The sequence below is a fragment of the Anopheles merus genome, chromosome 3R, assembly GCF_017562075.2.
Source record: "Anopheles merus strain MAF chromosome 3R, AmerM5.1, whole genome shotgun sequence".
Classification (NCBI taxonomy): domain Eukaryota; kingdom Metazoa; phylum Arthropoda; class Insecta; order Diptera; family Culicidae; genus Anopheles; species Anopheles merus.
The window spans coordinates 41,294,184-41,321,269 of NC_054084.1; the positions used below are offsets into that span (position 1 = coordinate 41,294,184).

Sequence of the window (27,086 nt, forward strand, 5' to 3'; positions counted from 1 at the left end):
GCCTGTAGAGAGAAGGTGGTCGTGGGAAGCTTTGCGGAGGGTTCAAGGACGTCAAAATCGATACGGTTGGGTGTACTTTTTCAGCTCGTAAAAGTTTTAACAACAATGGTTGAATAGTTTAAACATATTAAGAACTCTTTTTTACTTAAATTCCGGCAGTTTTTTGTAGAATATAAAATGTATTACTCAGTTTCATAGAAACTTATTTGATTTCCTATTTCTTTTTTTTACCACCCCAACGGCCATTCTAGATTGACGAGCTATGAATAAATTCTTCGTCGCTCTCTCTTGTCATGACAGCATTAATTACGTTCTTCCTAATGAGCTAATTAATTCGGTTTGTTAAGGCAGCTATACATCACATCGCCTGGATACGGCAGAGACCTCGAGCAAGAGCTTAATTCGTACATCTTTTTGAATACAAAATGTAGAGCGTACAAAATGCTTCTCCCTAAGAGCAGTCTCTTTCCTTTTGCTCGCCCATCTGTATCCAATAGTTTTACCCATTTTCCAACCAGTGCTTCTTCCCGCAAACACAACAGCAAGTAAATGATTTTATCAACGTGTGAGTAAGTCCATGCTGAAAGACAAATCCGATACGCCACCTTCCGTCCGGCTTTCCGAAATCTTTTCACAGCAATTGAGCGACCCCGGTGGTAATCGAGAGACGCACAGCATGACGCGTGGCAGCCCGAGCAGGCAACGGGTGTCCCAGAAATCTAATCCATGCTCCAGCATCGGCAAATCTTTCGACAAAACATCTGCTCCGGCCAGTTTTGCCCATGCCGTTCCCGAAGCGCAACTTCCGCTGGCAACAAAAGGCAAAGTTTCTGCTCAAACCAAAGCCATCGACTTGAACATTCCGATTGTTCCCCACCACATTCACGTGTCCTCTGTGACAACTTGGGGCTTGACTTTGCTTGCAGCTTGGGTTCAAAGTTTCAATGAAATGTCCACCGGCACACTCCGGCGCCTGGTGCTTTGGAAACTTGTGAAGAGAGCTTGTTTTTGTTTGGCAGTCCAGCGACTGAAGGTTCTTGCGGGTCGAACGGTGTCCCAAATCGGAGGGTGGTAGTGGTAATCAAACATCCAAACACACACACACACACACACATACACAATCACTCTCTCGCTGTGGAACTGATTGCAATGCTACACCCTTTGGCTTTTCGGTTCGTGCACGTAAATTTCCAATTCTAATTTTCCCATCGCATTCGCTGCTGTCTGACCTGGGACCTTGGGTTTGAGGTGGGAGCGGCTGGCGGCACTTGCGTTGCTTGCCTGTAATGGATGCTTCCAGCGGCAACGTTCACCAGAAGTTTTGGAGTAAGTTCTAAATAATCACTACGCAAGACACAGACCAGCACATACACACATATGGGCACCACACCAGCAGCAGCATTGGTGGAATGTCTTCCCTCCTTCAGCCTATAGGCTTACAAAGTTCGCATTACGTTTTCGTCGGCCAAGCAAAGAGTTGGGGACGCCCTGAACCTGAACCCCTGGAAAATGGACACTGGACCAACCGACAGTAACGTTTGATTGTTGCAATGTTGCAGGCAGGGTGGGTGAAGGGAACAGATTCAGTTTGTTCGTTGGGCTTGGTAAACAAATTAATTGTGTCCTGCTCCGGACTGCGACGTCTTCCGCTGGCAGGTACATGCTTTGGGAGGAGGAACACACTTCACGATTTCAAACATTTTGGGCCAACCACTGCCACAACGGTGGGTGGGCTGATGATGGGACGGGTAACTCGACCTCCGAAACCAGCAGCAGTCGCACAGAGGCAGTAGTACCGTAAACACTAAGTGATACATCACCAAATGATGCTCCTGCTGCAGCATGTGCGGCACCGGGAAGCGGCGGCACGCTTGCACACTTCCGAATGAGCATGGTCATGCTGCAGTGGTGTCATTTGCGGGTCGCAAGCTTGCACTGCTCGCTGTAAGTACAAACAGCTTCTGCTTCTGGGGTTTGTGGAGTAATTTTCGGTGACCCGGAATGTGTGTGTGTGTGTGTGTCTGTCGTAGTTGCTTGCTTGTTTGGTCGGTTGGTCGGGCGGTTGGTTATTTTGTTTATGCAAATTAATTCCCGTTTTCCGCAGCGGAAAGTTTCACTCCCCGCAAAGCCACGCAAGGGCAAGAAACAAGCGATGCCAAACTGGCCCAAAATTATCTGTGTCGCAAAAATTGAGCACACTTCCAACGTCCCTGGTCTGGTCGCGTGGGCCCGCTTCTTGCAGTGCTCCGTCCAAACCAACTGGCAAACTTTTAGCCCATATACTATGCTCATCAAAACAGGATGGGAAAACTGGTTGGACGGGGCAGTGTTTGGGAGTTTTCCTTGGAGAATCTTCTGGCGGGAGCGGGCGGCCGAAAGGTGACGGTAAACTGTTTATCAATTTTATTTATCACGCCGTACCGTCTCTCGTGGGCAAGGGCACGGGAAGGGAAGATTAGGTGGAACTTTCCTGATTTTGTGGATTGTGGAACGAAACTTTCTCTTGCTGCTCTTTTCCTAGACGCGGAACGGTCAATAGTGTGGTGGAGTGGGTGTACATTTTAAGATGGGCATTAGAAAGAGAATTATGATCTAAAAAAGTGAAGCTGGAGTAAATAGATGAGCAAACAAATGATGAAAATGTCAAGTTCATTGAATTGTATTTTGATTAAATTTTTATTTTAGAGAGGAAGAAATTCGGTTTTCAAAAGTTTGTTCTTGTAATTTTCACAAACGAAACAAAAAAAATAAAATGAAGCTAAATGTCAGTTTGGATAAGTAAAGCAAGTAAAGAGTATGCTTGCAAATATATGTGTATGCTGTATGAAGTCTTGAACGTTTGAAATGGTGATGAATATATAATGTACAGAAAAAGTCAAGGAAAGATATTTTAAATTTAATAAAAATAAGATATTTCAAAGATTAATACAAAATAAACGTAATTATAGCCACTGAGTTGATTACAATGCTATTTACCAGATTGATTGTTTATACCAAAGAATTTGTACTAATTTTAAAATTGAACAAACAATAACATTTCATAGGCATATTTTTTAATTGATTTTTGAGCTATACGTTTGATTGAAATATTGGAAAGAAAGGGAACATATTTCTGTGAAATATTTCTAGCAGAGTGCAAATTTAAATTATGCATGGCGTCGCTTCACGAGTCCTTTTAACGACCCTGCGATGCCGCTCAAACTCAACTCAAACTGTCGAAGAATTTTCTTGAACTATTTTCTAAAAAATCACAATTTTCTTATCATTTTCTAACCATTGGTTGGTGGCATGAAAAGCCATTTTCAACCGGATTATCACTTCCAACTTTACACGAAGAATCTGAGCGGCTCTATAACGCCATACTAGCTTTCAACCATCATTCCACCGATAATCACGACAGCAAAGCGTTTGCCATTTGGCCAAAGCGTTAAGCTAAGCCCACCAATATCCGCCTCTGCTTGTACTGACTACTGTTTGGCAGCTTTATTTTCCACCGAAAGCATAATCCTCTAACGGTCAAAACAGGAAACAGGACTTTGTGTAAAGTCGTTTCTGTTTGGCACACCAACCCACTTGCAGGATGGATGGTCGCTGGAGCGTTTTGAGAGACTTTAAGAAAATTCTAGCATAAAGATTCCTCACCCCTCTAAATGAACGAGCAAGCATGATGGGCGATAAATTATGCAAGCAAGCAGAATGCTCGTTATGCGAAACAAATAGCAATTGATTTGCATTTTCCCGTTTGTTTGCAGGAAATCTTCAAAATGGCACGAACGTACGCGTGGATGTGTTGGTAACCGCCTGGAAGGAAACCTGGAACACTGGAAGAAGAACTTGGCTGACGGTGGCTGAGACGGGGGAGGCAAAAAATTAAACATGCATCACGCCCGTAACCACTTTTGGGTTAGCGCTTGGATGTGTTGAACCGAACGCGCACTTTCCTCAGGTAAGTGAAGAGATACTGGTAGGGGAAGAAAGCAACCGACAACCTTATGCCGACCGTCCTGTTGCATTTGCTTACGGCATGGATCATTAAGTGCGAGAAGAAAGAAAAGAAACATTTCGAAATGTTCCACAACATAAAACATACTGCAATAGTACGTCTAGATTTTCAACACTCCCCAGTCACAAAGCGAGAGGACATATACAGTGATGAAAATGTGATTATTTTGAATCGTAACCGAATTAATCCTATGGCAGTGGTACACTTAAATGATCATTAAATGAATGTTTTGTTGGTCTTATAAAACATGTTGGAAATGTTTTAGGTAGTATTATTATCTCAAACATATTTTAGGATAGAAATCCTTTTATTTGAGCTACCAAATTCCATACAGAGTGACTCTTTTCTACCATGATAAATGAATCCCATCACAAGCAGCAGCTTTTCGGCACGATTACATCACGCCATTGACGCGATGTTAATCATTCGCTCCAAACAGGCCGGTTATCCGTCCGGCCGATTCATGTCGCGAAAGATGTCGCTGACCCGTTGCCATCAACCACTGTCGCTGCAAATCTTTTGGCCAGCGCCCCATCGCAGACGCTCACGCTGACACGAAGCGACAAGATGCAATGATAAATGGTCAACTCAATGCGCTAGTTAAGCAGCCTATGTGTGGAGCGTCGTGCAGAAATGATGAATGATGTGCTTGGAGGCTAGCAATCACACACCGCACCGCACGTTAATATATTCCACACCACTTCAGGATAGGACGATCCGCTCGATTCGTACCTGAACCTGCCAAAAAATACACCAAACCGCTTTTACCATAAAGTTCTTATCATTAACAGAGACACTCCAACACTGCAAATGGTGCACCAAAGCCGGCATACCATTCATCCACACAACCAAAATCCCGTTCCGGGTGGACACAAATTGAACTTATTTATTTTGAATGCAGCAGAGAGAGAGCCTGCTTTGCCAAGGCAAAACGATTTAATGCTCAGCACCCGGGTTGTCCCAAAATCATCCACCGAGCTTTCCCGAACCCTGCACCATTCGTTGCAGTGCATTTCCATCCCGTTCGGCGTCGCTAGCGGAGCTAATTGTACGTTGGCTGCTGGACGACGGACTACACGGACGGCGTTCGTTCCAGTTCCTGGATCAAGATTTAATAACAAACGCCTGGCTCGGTGCCAAATTGGTTCGAGCTTTTCTCCCAAGTGTCATATCCGAGCGGAAAACTCCACCCTTTCTCTGCGCCTTTCCACGAACCAAGGAAACGGGGCCTGCTGGTGGGCGGTTGAGTGGTTGTGTACGTGTACTTTTCGCATAAGCCAATTGGAGCCACAAAAACAGGAGAACTAGAGAGTTTTTGGGACACATCCGTACACCTCCCTGGCAGCTTACCTAAACCATTTTTGGCCGGGTTCGTAAATCGGGTTCCATTTCTTGCTGCTCTTTATGCTCTTTTTTTGTTTCTTTGAATGTGTGTGAGTGTGTGATCCTTTACTTTCTGCTACGCTCGGTGGTTAATTCTAGCATCCTCTACACCCATCTCTCCTATGCTGGATATGCTTGCTTCTTATGCCTGTTTTTTGGGGATGGGAGAGGGGTTTGGACTAATACCCCCAACAAAACCGGACTCTCCCAACGGGAAGCGCTGGACGCTGGAAAGCGATAAGCGAGCCGAAGCATTTGCGAAAAGCGTTGTGCTTTTATGCTCACCAGAAAAGGGGGAAAAAACACCAGAATTCCCTTTTCCTACCATTTCAGCCTCACTCGGAACCATTTCCCGGCACTGGCAAACGGCAGAAATTAATCGCATTTGTGTGAATGAATTGTCCATGACCGTGCAGCCGTGCTTTAGGGAGGGGAAAATGGAACCCGTTTGTTCGTTTTTTGTTTTTTTTTTTTTTGTTCCGGTTTCGATTTTCCGAACCAAAACGCTCAAAATGCTGACTGACCATTGGAGCAAAATCGAAGTGGGGGAAGTAGGACGAATGAAATGGGTTGGTAAAAAGCTAGGGCAAAAGAAACCAGCATCCATTCTTTTGCTCCCAGATTGTTCTCGTTGGACACACGTATGGAGAAAAATGAAAATTGGAATCTGCCGCACAACAGGGAAAACTGTCATAATATTAGATAAACAATAAACAAAATATTGTGTACGGTTGGTCTGCAACCGAAAAAGGGAAGCTCCGTATCGAGCTGATGGCATGGCGTTAGACACATGGTGATGTACAGCAGCCAGAAGGTACATGGTTGACATATTCCTATTGCCGAATGATTCCTTTTGCTCCCGAGCAGTACAGGCTCTATAACGCCTTTTGCAACGCCATCTCTGAAAGGCGTTTTCCGGAAGGCCAAAAATGTTTGACTAACTTTTGTGCTCTTACGGGGGAAATGTTTTCAACCAAGAAAACTCTGTTCAAATGCTTTTCCAGATGGTACAGGTATACCCGAAAGAGAAGAAGGTTTGCCAGCGGTAGGAAATGAAAGTACAATTCCAATGATGATTATGATGATGTTTTGTTTATGCTTCTGTCTTCTGGTACCTTCGGTGGTTGTGGCCTTAGTTTTTTTTTGGGTAAAAAGCAAAAAACTGGGAAAAAAGACAACCACAAAGGGACTTTTTTGTTTTGTTGCGGTGAAATGTAGCCAAACTCACAAGGAAAAGCTTTAGAGCAGTGGGCGGACAATCTAGCATTGTCACAAAAAGGGAGGGTTCGGTATCATAAATCACATCACTTCGTCGCGGGGTACCTGAAGTCATTTTATATTTTCCCAACCTGTAGGTAAGGTATAATATAAGGTAAGAGAAGTATTCAGTTTACTTCATTCAACAACCAATTGAGAAATCACTTCATTTAACAACCAATTGACAGCAATGTTCAATGTGTTCCAGGAATAATTTTTAATGAATTCGTGAAATTCATTATGCCTTTATATTCCTTTGATTTTGTTAATGTTTCGCACATAATGTCGAAATAATATGCTCCAACAACCGACAGCCACGGTCAATCTAGAGTTAATAATGATTACCAACGCCCATTATTCCCAAGAAGAAAAGAAACAATCCTAGCCAAAGCACAAGCATTTATCGACCATTCAACCCGTTCGAGGCAGTATCCTGTGTAACCCTCTGCACATCATACTCACACACAAACAGTTACCAGAAACTTTCCGAAGTTGAAATAATTCATCTCCGGGTGTGTGGGAACCTACCGAACCGGGCACAATACCGTGAGATATTTTCACCTATCTTCCGTTTGCAGCAACAGCAGCAGGAGCAGCATGATTTAATATTTCATGTGGTGTCGTCTACCAGTTTGGAAATAGTTCACCATACACGCCCTGCCACCAAACTCGCCTGAACCGGTGGTTGTGTGACTTTTTGGCGGTCCCCATTCATGTACGGGTTCTCCAGCCCTAGGGAAGAGTGTGAGAGAGAGAGAGACTTCACGCGTCCACAACAAAAGTCGTCCCCATCATCTGGATCCACCTACCTCCCCCGGTAAAGATTTGTGGGTTGTTCCTGTCAGGGAGTAAGACTTTTCCGGCAGATTTCACCTGAAACATGTATGTTACTACCCATCCTGCCAGTGACCCTTCTGTTGACAATCGTGCTGAAAAGAGGGAAAGGAGAAAAAATCGGTCATCCCTTAAAAGGATTACTCCCAACAATGAGCTAAAAGAAAACAAATTCACGGTTTTTTCCTCAGTATTTTCGGTAAAAAATTATGAAAATTTTGAGCAGTCGGCTAAGCGGACACTTCATTTTAGGTTGTGATGGATACTGGCTCACACCCAGGCATGTGTGTCAGGGTATGTATGGGAAATTACAGCAAACTAGACCGCTCACTTACTTGTTTTCCCCCTATTCTTGCTATAGGAAACCGAAAGCATGTGAAACGTGCTAATGCGTCCGTGTTCAACTTTTCGGTTCGTTTAAGTGTTCCCAATGGTTCAGACGGTTGTTTTCGACGGTTTTCTCTGAGTGAGGTTAACTCCGAATCAGGATAATGACTTGATATGTGAGCGTGTTTGTGTGTTCAAACATTAGTCAACGTTGAGTTACAGCAGAGACAGAGAAAGAGAGAGAGAAATGCACTGCGGCTGCGGTTAAGATGGAACCGAGTACGAAATAATTCATTAGTAGGGAAGAAATTATGCTGGCAAAGTTATTTTCTATTGTTCCCCAATGGCGACACCAGCCAGCGCCGACACCACGTCCTACACACATACGTTCACCCCAAAGACACACATTGCTACGATGCTGATAAGGATGCTGTCGGTAGGACGTCGTTTAGTTAATTTCAAGATTTCGACACCACCCACCCGGCGCAGGAGCATTACATGTGTAGACTGCGAACGGCTCGGAAGTATGCTGGCTTCCCGTCTTTGATTAGAAATAATTTGGAACGCTCGAGTTTGCTCACTTGCGGTTCGTAAATCTTTCCTTCTGCTAAACCATTAGAGGCTTCGCTATAAAACATACTCTTAAAGCTGCCGAAGGAAACCGTTCGTCTTTCCGTAACCGAATCGCAAAAGTGCGTGCAAAGATTTTATCTCTTGATTTACCATCATCCGCCACTCGTTAAGATCGTTAGCGAAATTACAAGGATGTTTGGGGTTCGCTTCAAGCAAATGACATTGAAGCTCTGCCGGGAACGTGGAACAAATCTCCGTTTTTTTTGGAATGTTTCGCTCCGGCTGGAAAATCCGCTGTAATTACTTTATTATGCTCTAATACAATATTCATACACCGAATCGAAGCTTAATCTTTCACTTTTCCCTATTCCGCACTTTGCGCCTCAACGGACGAAACGAACTCGGTTTAAAGTGGTGCTCCGTGCTCTCCGTGAGAGGCGGGTTCCAGGACGCACACGTAGGTGTCGGTAATCTCTGTTCTGTACCCATGGCAAAGGCGTCGAATATCGTCACACCGTAATGATGTTTCAATGGAATTGGGAAATTATCAAGATTATCATGCCCTTCTGCTCTGAATCTAATGCCTCAAGATCTTGGTATGTCACGGCGGGTATCGCGCGCATGTTACGAACGGGTACAGGAAGGTTGGCATGTGTGTGTGTGTGTATGGGTAAAAATCGTGTTGAAATCTTACCTCAAGTAAGTGATCCTTTTGTGTGCCTGTCTGGGCACGAATGTTCAACATCAAAAAGAAGAAAATGGTACAATTTTTGGTCGGAAACAAAAAAAACCATATAGATCGTGAGAAAAAGCCGTGCACAGTGAGAGGTGTGAGAATTGTTGGAACTCCTACCACATTCCCTTTCTGTGATATGATCCAAAAAGTGCGGCCCAGGGAGCTTCATTCATATGGCGACTGGGAGTAGGAGGAAGATGGACTGGGTCAATGCGGTACAGCATAAATATGCAAAAGGAAAAATATTATCGTACCGAGGTCGAACTGCCAGCGCAGAGGTGAAGCGGGGGCATCTCTGCTGCTGTGTGGAGGATTCGGTAGCGTGTAGCATAAAGCATACAACCGCCAAGTGGGTTACACGTAGCGCGAGAGAGACAGACAGACGCAGTGGAGGAGCGCGAGATAGAGAGAAAGAGAGAGGAGGCTGGTGAAAAGGGATTTAAATTAATGGAAACAATCCATAATTGAGCGGAATTTCTACCCCGTTTGTGTACGCATTTATCCAATTCTTCAACCCGGTACGTCATGCGTGGACGTGTACGTTGTTCTGCGTATTTCTACTTCTTTTTTATGGTTCGACATGGCGAGATAGATAGACATGGCGGCCGTGGCGGGGGTTAAGAGCATCCGGAGTTCCGTCCAACCCGCCTACACACAATCGGTCGAGCTAGGGAATGAAACGGACGCACGGGGTTGACAGGAAGCGTCGACCGAAGCGCGTATCTGAAGCGAGCATGATTTGTAACCGGGTGATGCATACGGTCGACGGATGAGTGCACGGTTGATGTGATAGGTTTTCTATTTTTTTTTACGAATGTGTCTCTGTGTCCGTCGCCCTCTCCGCTATCGGGCCGACAATGTGACGGATGAAACGGGCCATAATTATGTATTTATGCCTGGTAGTGATTAAGGAAGGTTAAAGTGGTAAGGATAGCATCGGATGTGTTTCCTAGAAGAAGAGATGAGGCCCCGGCAATAGATGTGTGTAGGTTCTTGAAAAATTGAAGCTCAGCTTACTACGATGATGCATACTCACGTTGAAGAATCCTTCTTTAGGATCTGTTTAAATTACCACGAACGAGATGGTTCGGTTTGCGGCACACGCTTTACGCGTCACTGTACGCACTATTGTCCTTTTAAGCGGTAAAGCACACAGAAAATAAATCCAAAGCCTGCTTGTTTTTTGGTTTAGCTTACTCGGAGAGCCACAACAATAAAGGATAGCAAACAGCGAGGTAAGAACACGTCACAATGGATCAAAGCTGAAGAATTCCTAGCCAAATTGCCAAAAACCCACCGAGGCAGTGTAATGGATTGTTTTCGCGTAATTATGTCTCTTCGTCATGGGACGCAGGACATGCAGGGTTGTTATAATGCGCGCGTGCTCTTAGTCCCCAAATGTACTGTGCCACGTAGCTGGCATGTAAAATGGATGGATTTTCGCCCGATCCCAAAAGCAGACACCAAAGTTCAATCGAGTGCACGTGGTGTGCGGATGATGGGCAAATATCGCGAACAAACGTGTTCGGTACTGTTGATCCTTGATCCTTGTGCCAGGTGTGAGTGCAGGCGGGAAGGGAAGACGGCTTTGCAGCGGCTGCAGCTTTTAATCTGGAGCGAACGAGAATGTACAAAAGAAATGCCGATAATCTCTCTCTCTCTCTCTCTCTCTCTCTCTCTCATTCTCTCTGTCTCCTTCTCTCTCCCTCTCCCTCTCTCTCCCCTTTTTTCTCTCCCTCTCTCTCAAACGGTTCTCCGCAAAAGATTAGATAGATATACACACCAACACAGAATAACCCACACACATTTACCATCCGTCATTCCGATTCCCATCGTTCACATTCACGCACACACAAACGCTAACACTCGCCGATACAGACCGTAGGAGAAGATTGCAAAAAAATCACACTGTCAGTCAGCTTCCTTCTAGCTCGAAGAGTCCTTCCAAATCGACAGAGAGATTGATAACTCCATCTCTTTCACTCTTTCGCCGTAAACCACTAGTACAGGATGCTGTCAAAATGGCGCTCCCGCATTCTCACGCGAGTGCTGCTTTTCTCTCTTTCTCTCTCTCTCTGGCGTTTCGGGTCGAAAATGGTATATGCGTACTCGTTCCGTTATCGGCCCGCTATGATCGTCGCTCTCTTTTGCGCCCGAAGAACGGCAAACTGGACAGCTCCAGTTCGGTGTGAAGTTCACTCTCTCATTTCAACTGTGAACTCGCAACCGTGCGGACGTGTTTGAGCGTGTGCAGTCTTCGCGGACGTTAAAAGTGGTCTCCACTTTGTCGAAGCGTGTCGTTCGATCGGTACGGGAAGAACTGTGCCCTTTGTAGTGTGTAAGTTTACGTTTGGTCAAGCACGTTATCGGTGCCATTTTGTGGTGCACGATAGGAACGTTTGGTTATCATTTGCTGTACGTTTTTAAGCTGTAAGGTTCACAAGACGATCGACGTAGAGTAAGAAAAAAGAAACGTTCTAAGAAGATAAGCCACAACACATGCTTCCTGTTGCTTTCCAGATGTGTTGCGAAGAAGGCCAAGCTACATCGCACCACTTTGCCATAGCGCACGTGCGTTTGGCCGTCGATATTGCGTTCCCTCTTACCCCGCTTTCAGTGTGTGTGTGTGTGTAAGTGCGTCGAGAAACGATTGTGTGTGCTTGTGTGTATGTGTACATATTTGAAAAAGCAAAAGAAGAAACAAAAAAAACTCTACCACCGGGTGCAGCAGCAGCGTGCAATATCCGTCTGGGATTGGGAAGTTGGCAGAAGAAGGGCACCAAGCGAAGTCCATTTCCAAACCCCGTCGTCCCTTTTTGGCGAAGAAAAAGACAACATTCGACAGGGAAGAAGTGTTGGCTGCCGTTACCGGCTGCTGGTGACTTGCGAAGGATGGCCGGAAGAGGGCGCTCGCGTGTCTCTTCTGCCACCTTCCAAGCGCTGTCTGGTCGGTCGGCTCTCTGTGACGGTCGCCACCGTTTCGGTAGACAAAAAGAAAAGGGTGTGAGGATATTTTCTGCACCATGTATGCGGCTGTGTGTTTGTGTGTGAGTGTGTGTGTAAGTGGTAGGAAAGGATCTGGATAGCAACGAGCCGTACACCGCCGTCTCCAGGAAGTGTCCAGAAGCCGCGCGCACTGGTGGTACGTAGCGTACGTCGTTGGGTTGCAAATTTTCGGATGGAATTTTGAACAAGTCGTGATGCCTATGACGATGATGATGACGATGTCGACGAGTAGGATGCTGTTGCGCTCGCCTCAAGATGATGGCACTCGACGAGATGTGTGTGTGTGTGTATGCACATACGTCATCATCATAATTTTTCGTCGCTTCTGGTGCTCTCTTTCGCTTGCCCTCGCTGCCGGTCTAGCAATGGTTTATAACCACCGTTTCCGGTGAAGGAAGAAAATGAAGCGTTTTTTTTTACTTCTTCGTCTATCGCTTCCATATGGTACGATACACTTCAATCCCCCTTGGCCCTTTTCTAGCACTTTGGGTCGCGTTTGCCAGCATGGCATGGTGCGGTGTGAAAGGGCTGCTCATTACGCAGTTACTTGTTTCAGCAGAAGCAGCAACTGTTCGTATCGGTGGGGCACATTTTCTGGAATCGGTTACAGCAGAGCTATTGGTGCGTGAAGCTTGGACAAGTCTTGACGAGTTCAAAGCTGGAACAACCAGTTCCTCGTGACAGGCAAATGAATGCGGCATTTCGCTAGAATTCAATTGCACTCAATTTCCACTTCATCTGTTCCACTGTCTACTACAGCTTTGCGGGAATTGTGGTTACTTTGATGTCTAAGTACAGTCAAGACCTCTGGTACGCGCTGATGTCTCATTGAATGCTGATGTCTCACTGAAATCTTGTCCAAATCACGCGTACAATTCTCTCTTAGTGCAAAAACTAATACTTAACTCTTATTCAATTTCAGTGTGTATGTCACAGAAGATTGTGCAACTCATGCATCAAGTTACTAGTATTCAATTATAACCACCAAGATACACACGCGCGCTGGAAGGAAGCAAGCAATTCGCAAGAGAGATGAATTCCCTGCCGTGCTGCAAGAAAACGCGCGCGCCTGTCTGCTGTGTGGTGGCGTCTGCTGCCGAAAGGGACTGTGTAATTGATTTAAATGATTTACTCCAGGGAGTTTCCGGGTAGGAGGAGAGGGTGCAGCGTTATGTTTCCGTTTGCCGCCAGCATCCTACTGGGACTTGAGCGCACAGCACTCTATTGCTCTCTCTGTCTGTGGCGTGGCCCGCCTTACGAAGCAGCTTTTGCTATGGGGGGAAGCATAAGGAATTGAATCACACAATCCGTCCACATCGTGGGCAGTGAGCCGGTTGGATGAAGTGGGGTTCACGTTGGCGGGGACGATTTATGGGATAAAGTTAGATGCCAGAAGTGCCATGCGTCTCATAGTTCACTCATCATACCCCTCCGATCAAATCAAGCAGCCACTTCCATTAAACGAAGGTTGCGATATCGATGACTTTTACAACATCCTTCAATTATTTCTAGCACTCTTGCACCTCTACCAACCACCCCTGTATCGTGTGCTGTGTTGGACAGCAGCCGTCCACTAGGGTTGCTTTCTGTCCCGCTGCGACTTGAAGGTCCATCTTCAGCACACGAAATGGGGAAAGAATGTAATAAAAGAACCCGACCCGACTCCACTAAGCTTACAGCCGGTTACATGTATGCGTCCGTGTGTGCTAGTGGATCGTGGCCACACGTTCCAATGCGAAAGCGAATTCGATACCGCAAACGACCGCGATGGCATTGAGGTTATCAACATCCGGCTGCCGGAAGCGGAAATTAGTGTGCCATCGACCGCGCATGGTTCGCTTGTCCACCAAGCAGCACCCCGCTTCGTTCCTTTTTGCGTGCGTTTCCGCTTCACTTAAAGCCGCGCCGAATAAATCCACGCCCGAACCCCCACTGGTGCGCAAGTGGGATCCACGCACACACAAACACACATTCACATTCGAGTTGCAAGATATTTGCCCAAATTTGCCATCCTTAAACCACTGACCCCATGTGTGCGTGTGTGTGTGTGATTGGGGGGAGGGTGAAAGGAAAAGAAATATTACTTTCTCTTTTCGTGCGTCCACATTTGGTCACTTTTATTTTGGGAATCCCGTGGCGAATGCTCAGCAGCCAACGGGCGACCGATCGACCGCCCGGTGTGGTCTGGTAACAGATGGGCGAATGTTGAGAAGTTTTGCTGCCGCTGCTGCGGGAAGGTGGACGGATGAACGGAAATGGCATTCCAAAATGGAGAGAGTGAGAGTGCTCTTTGCTCCGGAGCATGCTGACCGAACACGTGGCAGCAGCACAAAAAAGCGGGATGGAATTTTCTTATCAGGAATACACAGACACACACACACACAAGCACTCGCACACACATACACACTTACTGACAAAAATCTGCCAAGCAAGAGGTGGAACCGGAAATTCGATATTGTTGTGGACGGCAAAAGATCCCCAAAATAGGACACTTTTGTTTTCGGGAAATTGTTTTAAGGGAACTAAGAAGAACACATAAAACGTGGAACATTTTCCTATTAAAACGCTACCTTTTGTGATGATTAATTATGGTTGGAATCTTTTGTGTTTTTTTTTTGGTTCGCAAGGCTTGTGCCTTTTGATAAATTATGCTTTACTGTGAGGATAATTTTCCATTTTTGGAGTAAAAGGTCGTCCTGCTAAAAAAAGGCACATTGCAAATTCGCCTTATAATTACATGCGAAGCATAACCGGTGATGGCAAACATCCCCGACAATATTGGCCATCCCCGACAATATTGGCCATCCCCGAGCACATGTCCCACAGGCTCTTGCATTAGCTAGAATTATCTCGGGATCGTATCACCAGCGAGACTCACCAATAAACGGCAGAAAAAAGGTACTGAGATTATGGGCCCTGCTGAGGACGTCAGTGTGTGTGTGTGTGTTTGTATGCCTGTTTGTGTGCTTTGGAGTTTACTTTGGAGCAGCCCGTGTATCCCATGAAGGGTCCCGGGATCTCTCTACGGTGTTTAAGGTTACCGGGAAACCGTCGCTTTCTGCCCGCGTGTTAGTCGGTTTTCCAACCAACCGCTCTCTGCTCCTGTTGACACTAGCAAACCTCCAAAATCCCACCATAGAGCTCCTCCCGCTCCCCAACAGAGGGGGGCTCTAACGACGCGTATGCGGATGTGTTTGCTGCCGTCAAATATTTAATCAGTTGATTAGATAAAACATAAATAAATTGTTATGATGTTGGAAAATGTGTGCCAGTGTGCCTGTGTGTGTATGTGAGCGAGCGTGCTCGCGCACAAGAGGAAAGCGCGCGTAATCACCCGACCCCACGAGAATGGCCGGATGATAACGACCGAAAATGGGAGCCGGGAATGGTGCCGCAAGTAATGGCACGCAGGCGTATGTAAACGGGGAAGGTGATGGAAAGGTGGTGGTGGTATCCCTTAACACCACAAAGATTTTTTTTTGCGAGTGGCACATCGCCAAATCGCATGCTTTTTTTGCTGTGCTATGGTGGAAGAACGTTAAATGGTACAAAACGCGTGTGGGTTGGGTGTTGTAGGCCCTTCCTGCGGCCCAGTGTGTGGTGTTGTCCGCGGCTTCAGGTTTTTCGGGGAAGAAACATCTTTAAGCGCTGAGCTCCCTGCCTGCGCCGAAACCGCACGCGCAAACATCATTGCCCTCTCGCGCTTCATCTTCACCGTTTGGATACAGATGGCAGCTGCTTTAAATTTTCCTCCCCTTTCGGCCAACACATCCCCTCCCCATCTAGAATCGGTTCATTGAGAATCGAGGTTAAAAGATGATGGGCCCTTGGGTTAGCAGTGTCTACGCGATTGTGTTTGTGGCGCAAAGGATGGTTCGGTGGGGCGGAGTGTGGCGGCAGCTGCTGCCACTACTGCTGCTTACGGAGCACCGAGGGTGATTTCAGCTGTGAGATAACGCGAGGCGACCGAGTGTGCAACTCGGGATGTTTGGTAGCAAGCCGTCACCAGCACCCCCTCGCTCTGGCGGACAACCAGTTTCGAGCGTTGCTTCACCTATGTAAATGTTTACGCGAAATGCGCGCGGCCGCCAGACGTTGGTGGAACATTCTCGCTGATGCTGGTGGTGATGTTTGGGGAGCGTGTGTGGGGGTCGAAAAGGAAGAGGGTTGTGTGTGTGTGTGTGTGATCTCCGTTTCTTTTGCTTTGCTTTTCCACGACCCCTCGGCTCTGGAATGTGCCGTTGTTTACGCTGTGTTGGAGGCGGTTTGCGGAAGCATCTTGAAGTGATTTGGGGTCGTTTTGGGAGGTGATAGGGGGAAGTGTGGGACGTGTTGCTCACATTTTGATAGGCTACAAATGTGATTTCCATTCATTTCGGTGACAAGACACAAAAAAAGAAACACACACGCACAAAAGAACAAAAACGAAAACATCATCTACCAAACCAATGTTCTCCTGGAGCTTCGGGACTCTTTTCCGGCTGATGTGGGGTAGCGGAGAGTAACAACGGATTTGAACAGGGAAGCATGTGGATTTGTCATCTAAATCCCATGAGCCCTTCGCACAACTGCCCGTCCCCACATTGGTCGCTTCCCGAAAAACACGACCACAGCCGAGGCTCTAGCCGTTGGACGGAGCAGAAGACCCTGGAAACGGGTTCGGCGTCAGCGTCTGTTTCTAATTTCGTGCGATTATGGCGAAATCTCGTGTTATCAGGCTTGTTTGTGTATGTACAGTAGAGCACATATGCTGTCTGCCCGCCTGTCCCTACCGAACTGTTGGCAATGTTTGTATGCCCCTCCTCGTCCACCATCCCCGAGCAAACCCTGCTTCATGCCCTGTGTGAGCAGATTATTACTTGCTGCCTGTCTGCCTGCCTGCTGGCTAGCGTAATCTGATCGTTTTGGAGCAATGTCGCTTCAGTCCGCGGGTGTCTTTGTCCTGTCCGGCCCACAAATGATCAAAGCTCCCCAAACCCCCGTGCCCCCTCACACGATTTGACGAGAGAGAAAGAGAGAGAGGTGGCAACGTAATGCCTAGGGTCATCTAAAATCGAGTCGTTTGTACTGGCGATCGTTGAACGCAGCGAGCAGCAGCAGCAGTACCAGCAACATGTTTTTGGAGCATAATTTATGGTAGTTGCTCTCTGTTGCTGATGTTTCGCCTCGTGTTATGGACCGTGCACACACACATATAGGGTCGATGGATAACGAGCTACAATCGCGCGCGCACCACTGGAACACAACTGGTCCGGTGGGAGAGTTTGACATGAAAAGCTCCCCACGGGGCGGAATGATGCTTCTGTTGCGGGCACTGTAGAAGCCACAGCCGGTCACAGGATATCCATTGCGATTTGAATTGACCATTGATTGGGGAACGAGATGGCGGGGTTCCAGAGCGCTCAATACGTTCGTTCGTTCAGGCTGGTTTGATCCGTTTTGTGCTGTAAGTTACACAACCAAGCGGCGTGTCTCCCATGCCTCTCCCGGTGGATTGTTCCGGATGCAACTCTTTTGCAATTTTGCAATGGCAGCCCCTTCCTACCAGGCGTCTCCATTTCCTGAAGGTTTCGATTTACGTAGCGCTCGGGCATGACCAAACTCTGATAACCTTTTGGAAGGTAAAATTACATTGCGGACATACACACGAAGCAAATAGCTTCCTCGCGGTCATGCCCCAGGACCATTATCGTACTGTGCCCGGTTTCCAAAATGAAGTCACGAATTCACTCAACAGCCAAACACACACGCGCACACGGAGGCGTGGACGCTTAACTGCTGACCGGATATGGGAATGAGTTTATGGCTTTTACCAATTTTCACCCGATAATGTGGTGAAATAGGAAAATAAATGGAATGTTAAGCGGCATGTAGACACCTTCACACCTCCGCTGCTCCCCGTTGTCTCCCCGTTGAGCCTTGTGAGCGTGGTTGGTGGGGTTATGTCGATGAAGTGTGACCCGAACCGCGCGGCTTTTGCACTCTGATGTGCGGGCACCGGGCAGGCACGCAAAACTTGTCACCCCTTCCGGTGTTTCATTTCCGGTAGGGTGATTTTTTATTATTATTATTCCTCTGTTAGAGGATGTTTCTCCCCATTGTGGGCGGAAGATGTGTTTGTGCACTCTGTTAGTCGTCACAGAGATTGTCAACGTGTGTAAAATTTAGTGTCTCTGTGCCGTGTTCGTGCTTTGATATGGGGTGGAGGTAGGGTTAGGTGATGGATAGCTCCCTGGCAGCAGCATGTCGGTTCACAAATCCGGTGCAAGTGACCAGCCAGCCAGCCAGCGAGGTGGCCGCCGCTCCCGTTTGGACAGGGGCCGGAAACACTCGTTCGTTTGTAAACAATGGTCGGGGGTCGCACCCGATGTAGTGAGGGGTCGCGCGCTCGCGCGCACACACGCGCACACACACATACACACAACGGTTTACAAATTGCCATCAATTTATGCTCATCGCTGGTACCGCATCCCGCTTAGAGCCGGTGTTTCCGCCGCCCTCCGTAACCATCTGCAGTGCAATGTGCGGGTTCTGGGCATTGCTACGAAGAAGAATGCGAGATCTGCATCCGCAACGAAAAGAGCAACTAGACTAGACTAAAGAGAGCACTTGAAATAGCACTGGAATCTTTTTTTCTCTTCCATTTCTGTTATTTCATAACATGAAGTCAAAGCGCGACTTTACTGTGTAATGCATTTACAACATGTGTGCGATGGCTGGCTGGTGCGATGCCTGGAGACGTTAGGGCAAGAAATGTACAGCAGCAGAATGATTCGAAAAGCATCGCCACCACTTGCTGGTTTGGCGGGGAGATCCAAACACCCACTCTAAAAGCATTTTTCTTTCTGTGTTTTTTTTGGTGCCATTGCCAAGACCTTGACGCTTGGCGAGAACAAACCATGATGAGCGCAGCTTGAGCAAGTGTTTCTGGTTGGTTAAACGGTGGCCATCGTCTGCAGACTCAATCGCGCACCACTTCGTTACATCAATTTAACGCGTTAGATAACAGGGTTTTTGATATTCTCTATGCAAGATGAGCAGCGGGAATTGGGGTTACGTTACAATGATGATTGAGGGAAAGAGAGTGAAAAAAGGTTCGATAAAGCAAGACCGTATTTCTCAGCCTCTTTGTACTACTCGACTTCAGCGGAGGATAGTGATGTTCCAGATACGCTATTTTATATGAAACTTTTATTGATAACTTTAGTTTCATTTGTAACATATTTTGAGTGTTTAATGTAATATTTTATAAGTAAAAAAATCACACAGTGTCTCTGCTGTGTTCCTTTATGCATTATTAAATAAAACGCTTTTTCCCTGCTTCTTTCTTTCTTAATGTCACCTAATCGCCACTCTGTGTTGAGACGAGGGCAGATCCAAAGTATTAGTAATAGGCAAAAAAATACTTTTATCTTCTATCTTACAAGACCGTCAGGCGGGGAGAGACGGGGGGGACTGTTTCGGTTCAGTTACGATACGAATACATCTCAATTAGCGCCTACCACACCACCCACCTTTTGACCGAGTAAGAGAAATCGGAAGAAAGATAGAGAGAGAGAGAGAGAGAGCCTCGTCGTTATCATCGAGTTGCGGGGGCGAGGGAAAATACAACTTTTTCTTATCACTTTGCACCCCTCTCCGATCATGTCACCCATCGTCCCGCTTTCGGGGGTTGTCGGTGGTGTGTGACAGTGCAAAACTGTTGCCATCCGTGGGCCCGAGTTTTTGTTGTTGTTGCCCTCGATTTCGACTTCTTTCGATTTGGAGCAGAGGGATATCACTGCGAAGGGTGTGGAAAGAACATGAACTTTCCATTTGCTTTTTTTCTCCTTTATGCCGTCCCCCACAAGTAACACTGAGCTGCGCGATGTCTTTCTTTTACATGAGTTTTTCTTTATCGCTTAGTTAAGTCCCTTTTCCAAGGATACGTTCCAAGACGAGAAGTGCATATTTGTCAGGATCGTTGTAATGCTATGATCTTTTTTTTTTGGCCTATCCCACACCATATCTGTCAAATCGGGCCTGCGGGTGGTCCATTTGCCAGTCTTCTCGGGATTTGATGTGATTGACCAATTTCCACGCTGTGCCTTTCCCGGAAGACTTTTAGAAGGAAAAAAAAAAAACAACAGAAAAATCGTGCACCGTTGTGTGGGATTGAAGAATCGATCGATCGGAATGATTGCCCAATTCCCCCAGTGCACACGCGGCGGCGTTACGTATGATCAATCAATCGCATGCGGTTGCCTTCCAACCCACACTCACACCCACACACACCAACCCTTCATATCCAACAACGATGGCATTGTTTTTCACTCAGTTTCAATCGAAATTGTTTCCGTGCGTGTGTGTACAAAGCAATGATTTTAATTTAATTTTCGTATGTTTTTCTCGCTCTTCTTGTACCGTTTCCAGGATCAGGAGCAATCAGCAACCTTCCCGCGTACCACCAGCATTTCCCCTACTGCTATGTCGGGCGGGCAATAGCTCCAAGCGGGATTTATTACACGGATCGGATGACGGATCGAAATTGTTTCGACATGGACGTGTCGTTTTTTTGTTTTGCTTCTTTCAAGCCAATTCATTTGCCGATAATAACTCGATTCGAGTTTGGAACGCTTTGTGGAGGCTGCAACACCGTGTGCTATTCGATGAAATGGGGCAGACATTGGAGGAGGAGTAGCGGAAAACATCCATTAGTGATTTTAAATTAATGACCATATTTTTAAACTACAGTTGTACACATTTCATCTTTACAGGAAGACCTTCAACGGCTTTCAAAAATGCTCGTTCCATCAAACCCTTCATTAAACAACTGTAAAGTGTGTGCTAGTTAGAGGCATTCGCGATCAAGCTTGAATCCTACTAAGTTCAAACATTTCCAATCCACTTTTCATAAATACCTTCGCACTGTAGCCGAAACGCACGGGCATCGATGGAGATTGTGGAAATAGTTGAAATATTCCCTGAGCGAAATAGCTGACAGTGAACATTCCCGCATCTCGCACTTTCCAAAGCAAAGTGTAACCCAAGTGCGTGTGTGTATGTGCAACCTACTTATCGGTGAACTTCAACCGGAAGTGAATCATGCTTCTCAACATGGTGCGCGTGTGTGTGCACAGCGTGTGTGATTAACATTCTCGTAAGCGGCGGTGTGTTTCCTGATAATGAATGGTACCACAGCACAATCCCAATTCCACATGCTTTTCCCGCCCGCCCTTGTGTAGTGTGTTTTATGTTGTTGATGCAACATCGCTTTTTTCCATCTGTTTTTCGTAGTTGTAGGATTTTGCTCTCAAAAAAAGTAATCCAATTCAAACCTGTTTTTGTCCCTTCATCCGGTTTGTGGTGTCACACGTGGTTCGATTCTGATGTCACAAGACACGCGCGAAACCGCTAAAAGCCATAATCCCTGCGTGTTTGTGTATCTGTGTATAGTTATCCCATCGCCTATTGAATACCTTGTAACATGTATCCTAAAAACCCGCCTCTATCCTGTAAGTGTGTACATCCTGTCGTAGCGTATCCTTGTAGTGTCGTTGTATATGTGTGTGTTTGTAAATCTGTGTAGTGTCCCGAGCGAGCGATCGGCTCAATCAGCCCCACCACCTTTTTTCCAGTTGCAATCACCTCAACCCCCATCCAACAACATCCATCGACGGTGCGCGATTTTACAGCTGCTGGTTGCTCGGTTGCTTTATACGTCACTAACACTCCACCACAACCCACCCAACGCCAACCTACACCCTGCCCTGCCCAACGCCAACCTTTACCATCCTGCCCAAATGCTGCGCTGCTGCAAAACCCTGCAGTCGATCGATTTCATTTCATTTATCGGAAATGCACCGGTGCACTCGAACCCTTATCATTCTTTCGCCCCGTGTGCTTTCTAACAACTGGACGGAGAACTGATAAGGGCCCGGGTCACCTTTACCCACCGTGGGATAATCATGTATGTGTGTGCCAAAGAGAGAGAGAGTGTGTTCAGTTTGAAGAGGAGTGGTCTTTGTCGAATGGAATCGGAATGTGGATGAAGAAAGAGAACGCCGTTTGCAATTCGATCCCGAACCGAGATACTGACGAGGTGAAACGAAAAAAATACAGAGCAGTTCAGTGTGCCTGTGTGTTGTTTGTGTGTTGATAATTTAGATGTATTTTCTCTAGCGTGACAAAACGGCGGGCTCGATTCGTCATGCTGATAAGATAAGCCGGTTGTTAAAGGCTCTCGGGGCTTGTTTGTGCGATCCAGGCTCGTCGTAAGTTATGTCACTGTAATCATAATGAATTTAGATTTTATTTTCATTAAACGATTGTAACCCGTTTCTATTGGACGTTATTAGAGTATAACAAAATTTAACAGAAAATTCGATCGAGCATGAGAGAAAGAAATTTCGTTTTGTAATACTCATTCTACTGGCAATAATTTCAAACTCCACTCAAAATATTTTGGTAGATGTTTAGCAAATTTGAAAATATTTGTTTACCTTAACAGATTTCAGATAAACTCCAATTTATCTTGTGAAGGTCTTTTGAAGCGCCTAAAAGTATTCAATAGTTTTGTAGTTTGAATTGGTATGATAGGCCAAGAAAAATGCGATCAAAAACTTTTTAAAATCATATTATTCTAATCTATGCAAACTTTGAGCTATCAAAAGCCAATGATAATTCCCTTTAAGACTTTCAATATACAAATATTTGGATTAGTAATTAGGGGGGTTTTTTTATATTGTATGTCATAATGAATGAAATTTGTAACAAAGCTGTAAATTTGATGTTTTCAATAATTTTATTAAATAAAAACTAATAGGATGCTCGCTCATCTGCTAAAATAGCAGCAATGCTGCTTGCCAACTGAAATTAAACCGATAAGCATAACCGAAAGGAATTCGAACTTCGAATTAATTCGTATTTATTCTTATCTTGGCTATAACTGCAGAGATGTAGGTTTTACTAACACATCTAAGTTTTCTACTATTTATATGTTTCAATCATATTGCTTGTTCCAATAGTTTAAATTGTCCTTTAAATTCAAAAATCCCTTAGTGCTTTACACTTTGCATACTTTTGGGCGTTTTTATATTTGTTGTACTGGAGAAAACAAAAAATCATCCTCTGAAAACTCTTCGCGTGAATAAAATGAATCAAATCCGCTAGTGTCTGGGAATGAATGACCTACAAAACCGTTTATTTGACTAATGTTATCTCCCTTTTCCTCTACAACACACTGTGCTCGAAAACGGTTACAATCACACGGCCCTAACACACGATAAGAAGACTGTTGTTAAGTGGCTAGCCGATTTTGGTTTCTTCGTTGTGGCGGCCAGTTTTTGTTTTTGTCCCTTCCGCTTGTGAAACAACCCGTATCGTCGACACACACAATCGCTTAAACAGACTCGCCACTTCGTTGAGCATTATTCACTGCGCTGGTTTGCGCGCGCCTCTGGCACTGTTGCTGGCCGTGCCTTGCCAATCGACAGATTGTAGCACTTTGTCACGCAGCGGGTTATGTTCTGGTTCATAGTTTATGTTCTCCCCCCAAACAGCCCCAAACCGGGATGGAGGAACACAGAAGCAGAGACACTCACAGCACACCACACTTGTGCCTACAAAAGTGGTGTCCGCTGTATTGCGACACAATTTTTAACGAGTTTCCCAATCCCGACCCGAGAAAAAAAATGCTCCCAAAACCAACACCAAAAACGATGACCAAGCAAGCGTAATGATGAAGCAGCCGGACAAAGATTGACTGTTTCGATTGACAGTGTCAGGGCGGGTGCAGGGTGGGATGTGTTCGCGATTGAGCGAATTATTATGATACAAAATGTTAATGTACTTTCCAGCATATCGCCTCCACGGAGGGCTATCGGAGCAATGATGTATGCGAAAATGTACCAGTAGTGGGAGTGGAATTGGGCGGGATTGGGCTCAATTATGCTGCCGCTGTTGCTGCTACTTAATGCGGCACTTTGTGCACGGGAAGGAGTAGCAATTCCCGTTGGGCAGAGTAGGGAGGAGGATGAAATTAAAAATCCGAAGCACTTCTCCGCAATGCACTTAATTGATTTTATCTGCAGATTATCATTTCATATCTCCCACCCTTCCTGTTTTTTTTTTAAATCTCGCTTGTTTGCATTATGCATCCCCTTGCAGTTTGCTTCCCCTATATATGTATTTTTGTCAGTTGTGTGTTGTGTGTTGATTGAAATTGATCATAATTTTTGTGGTGCCACCGCAGCAGCAGCATCGGTCGCATCGTTCAACCGGTTCCCGTTCGGGGAGGCTGTGGAATTTTGAAGGACAGCACGCAATCATGCTTGGTATCGTTGGATCGTTGGGCCACCGTGCGCAGTACATTATTTTTACTGTCACGAGCAAATTGTTTAACATACTTTCAAATTTGAGCGGTCCTTTATTCCTCTGTGTGTGTGAGCAGTCAGTTTCCGCTTCAGTTACGGTTCATTTAATTTGACAAATTCCACCGGGCTGTCCCGCTCCGCTCGCTCCACTGCTCCGTTTGAGTGGCAGTTAATTAGGTAAATATACATCGAGAGGAAAAGGCAGTGAGGCTGTGGTGTGCGTACGTGCGTTGACGTGCCATTTTCAGCGTACCGCGTTCCGCGTTGCGGTGAGGGGCGCGTTGGAGTCGATCGAGACATTATCGTTATTTGAATAAATCATTTCCGATTCAAACAGGCTAATTTATTAATTTAGCGTTGCCTGCGCAAATTATCCCTCCCTGCGTGTGTGAGGGGCATAGTTTTGTGCAGTGAAGCTTCCTACGAAGGGAACATGCTTAAATATTCGCTTTTTTGTGTTGTGTTTGCCCAAGGATCGGAATGTGCGATATTTGTTTTTTTTTGCAAAATTAAACAATAAATTCTTATTGCACCATTTATTTCACATCAATCCCAACCCGAACGCCAGATGAACATAACCAGAACCAGCATCTTTATTTGTCTTTCAGTGGCACATGCTGAGAAGTACGCTGCGCGTCTACCTGGCACTCAGCAGGTATGCTGCGGATGTGTCTGCCAATAAAGGATCACCATTCAAAACCACCGACGACATAACCTTTCCAAGCGCTGGTTTCGAATTTACCTGCGGGGGCTGCCTGTGTAATCCTATGTCTGCATTAACCAAAAGGACAGCTGAAGCCCGGACCGGAATAAATCCCGTACCGCGCGCGTACACTCGTTAACACATTGGATTGGGTTTTGCGCACTGCCGCCGCCGTGCCCCGGTTACAGCAACTGCAAATAATGTTACAACAACTTTATATTGACAGCTGATCCGGAAAGCAAAAGGTGTGTCCTATCGACCGCTGTCAACCCTCTGTGTGTGTGTGTGTGTGGTGCTGTATCCTTTTGTTGGTCCTGAGACGGAAACGCCGGAAGATTGAATGATGCAACGACAGCCGGGGCGGCAGACATCTGCATTGACATCTGCAAAACACACACCCGGAGCAGGACAATGCCCTTTATGTCCAATTGCGCCAACGCGCGCGAGTGTGTGCTTGTGTGGGCAGCTGGTGTCTGGTGACGGAGAAGCATAAAAATTGTCGAGAATCGATCAAGGAAACTCCATCAACCCCAATCCAGCACAGAGAGGGATCCGGATATCGACTTGTGGTTTTATGTGGTTCTTGCCTTGTGGCTATTTTTAGGACGAACTCCTGCTCAGACGGACATAATTTTCCCGACGTGGGCGCTCCCTCACCTGGGCATCGAGCTGAGGTTGATGCACTCCATTGGGCACCGATTGGAAAGGCGAAGTGTTGCAGCATCTGGCATGCCTCGGTAGAGTGATTCATTTCGACCGGCGGAGGAACATTATCCAGCAAGATACTATCCAGCCCTGCGAAACTACGAAGTAAGACGAGGCTGTCTTTCGTGACGGAACACTATAAGGAGAAGTGTTTTATCAATGTCTCTTTACAGAATTTATGATTTATGGTCACGCACCTCCTCCCTCCCCGCAATGCATGCATCCACGGCGAAGTCGGTCGGGTCCTATTTTCTGTGCTCAACTTTGCAAGAATCTGCTGCCGCCACATCCCTTGCACACAGTCAAAAAGCTAACGCAAACGGGGAAAAAGACATTTATTTCGCTCAAATTCATCCCTGGCTGGAATGTGGATGCTGCTGCCGGTGGTGGTGTTATGGCAAGATCTCTTTATTGGATGCGCATACACCACACATCCTGAAGTTTACATTTCTTTGCGTGTAAGAAAAACCTGCTCCGTTTTTAGTAGCAGCGTGGTTTTGGGGCTGAATGATGATATGTTTTTCACTCTTACGTGGTTCCGAAACCGGCACGCAGCAGCATCGCTTAGCTTGTGTGCAATAATAGCTTATACCAGAGGAGGGTGTGAGGGGATGTCTACCGTTTTCCGGTGAGTGGGGAAAATGAAGGGTGAGAATGTCTGGTAAATCCGTTCCGATTCACAACTCTGGATGATTTTGATGCATTCGTTTGCTCTGTGTGGGGGCATTTTCCATCACATCCTCCAATTCCCCTTCTCGAACCAATCCTAGTCCACGGTTGCTACATAGTGCGCAACAAAGTAGGCAAAGACGAGCGTTATTTTTCCCTTGCTGCACATTTGCTGTGCTATTGCGTATTGCAAAACCCGTTACGGCAGGCGTGCGACGAGTGCCCGTTGCGCACAGCGTTGTATTGTCTGGCGGCAGCAGCAGCAGCCGAACACGCGAAGTTTAAGCTTGGTCGCTGCACGCCGGCAAGATAAACGATGCGGCCGAACGGAATACGTCTCTCTGGAAGCTTACGGGAGATTACCCGCCACCCCGGGCACTCTCAAGGTTGAAAAGTTCTTCGTTCAAAGGAGGGCATCAGGCGCACGCTGCTTCTAACCTGAAAGCCACGAACGACGAGTCGGAAATGTTTGCAGAGAGGGAATAGGGAAATCCTCCACCAAGCCCGTTCGTGTCTCCAGGAAGTGAACCATTTTCT

General features: G+C 46.3%; 2 long non-coding RNA genes across 2 annotated transcripts; one reads left to right on the plus strand and one right to left on the minus strand.

Moving 5' to 3' along the window:
• Nucleotides 1–6,984: 6,984 nt before the first annotated feature.
• Nucleotides 6,985–10,684, minus strand: LOC121597618. The gene is made up of 4 exons (XR_006005438.1): nt 10,150–10,684; nt 7,813–8,062; nt 7,453–7,572; nt 6,985–7,375 (listed from the first exon to the last, which is right to left on the minus strand). It is a non-coding gene; the product is annotated as an uncharacterized LOC121597618 (long non-coding RNA).
• Nucleotides 10,685–11,338: 654 nt separating this feature from the next.
• On the plus strand, nt 11,339–21,107 carry LOC121597619. The gene is made up of 3 exons (XR_006005439.1): nt 11,339–12,255; nt 13,042–13,229; nt 20,532–21,107. It is a non-coding gene; the product is annotated as an uncharacterized LOC121597619 (long non-coding RNA).
• The last annotated feature ends 5,979 nt before the right edge of the window (nt 21,108–27,086 follow it).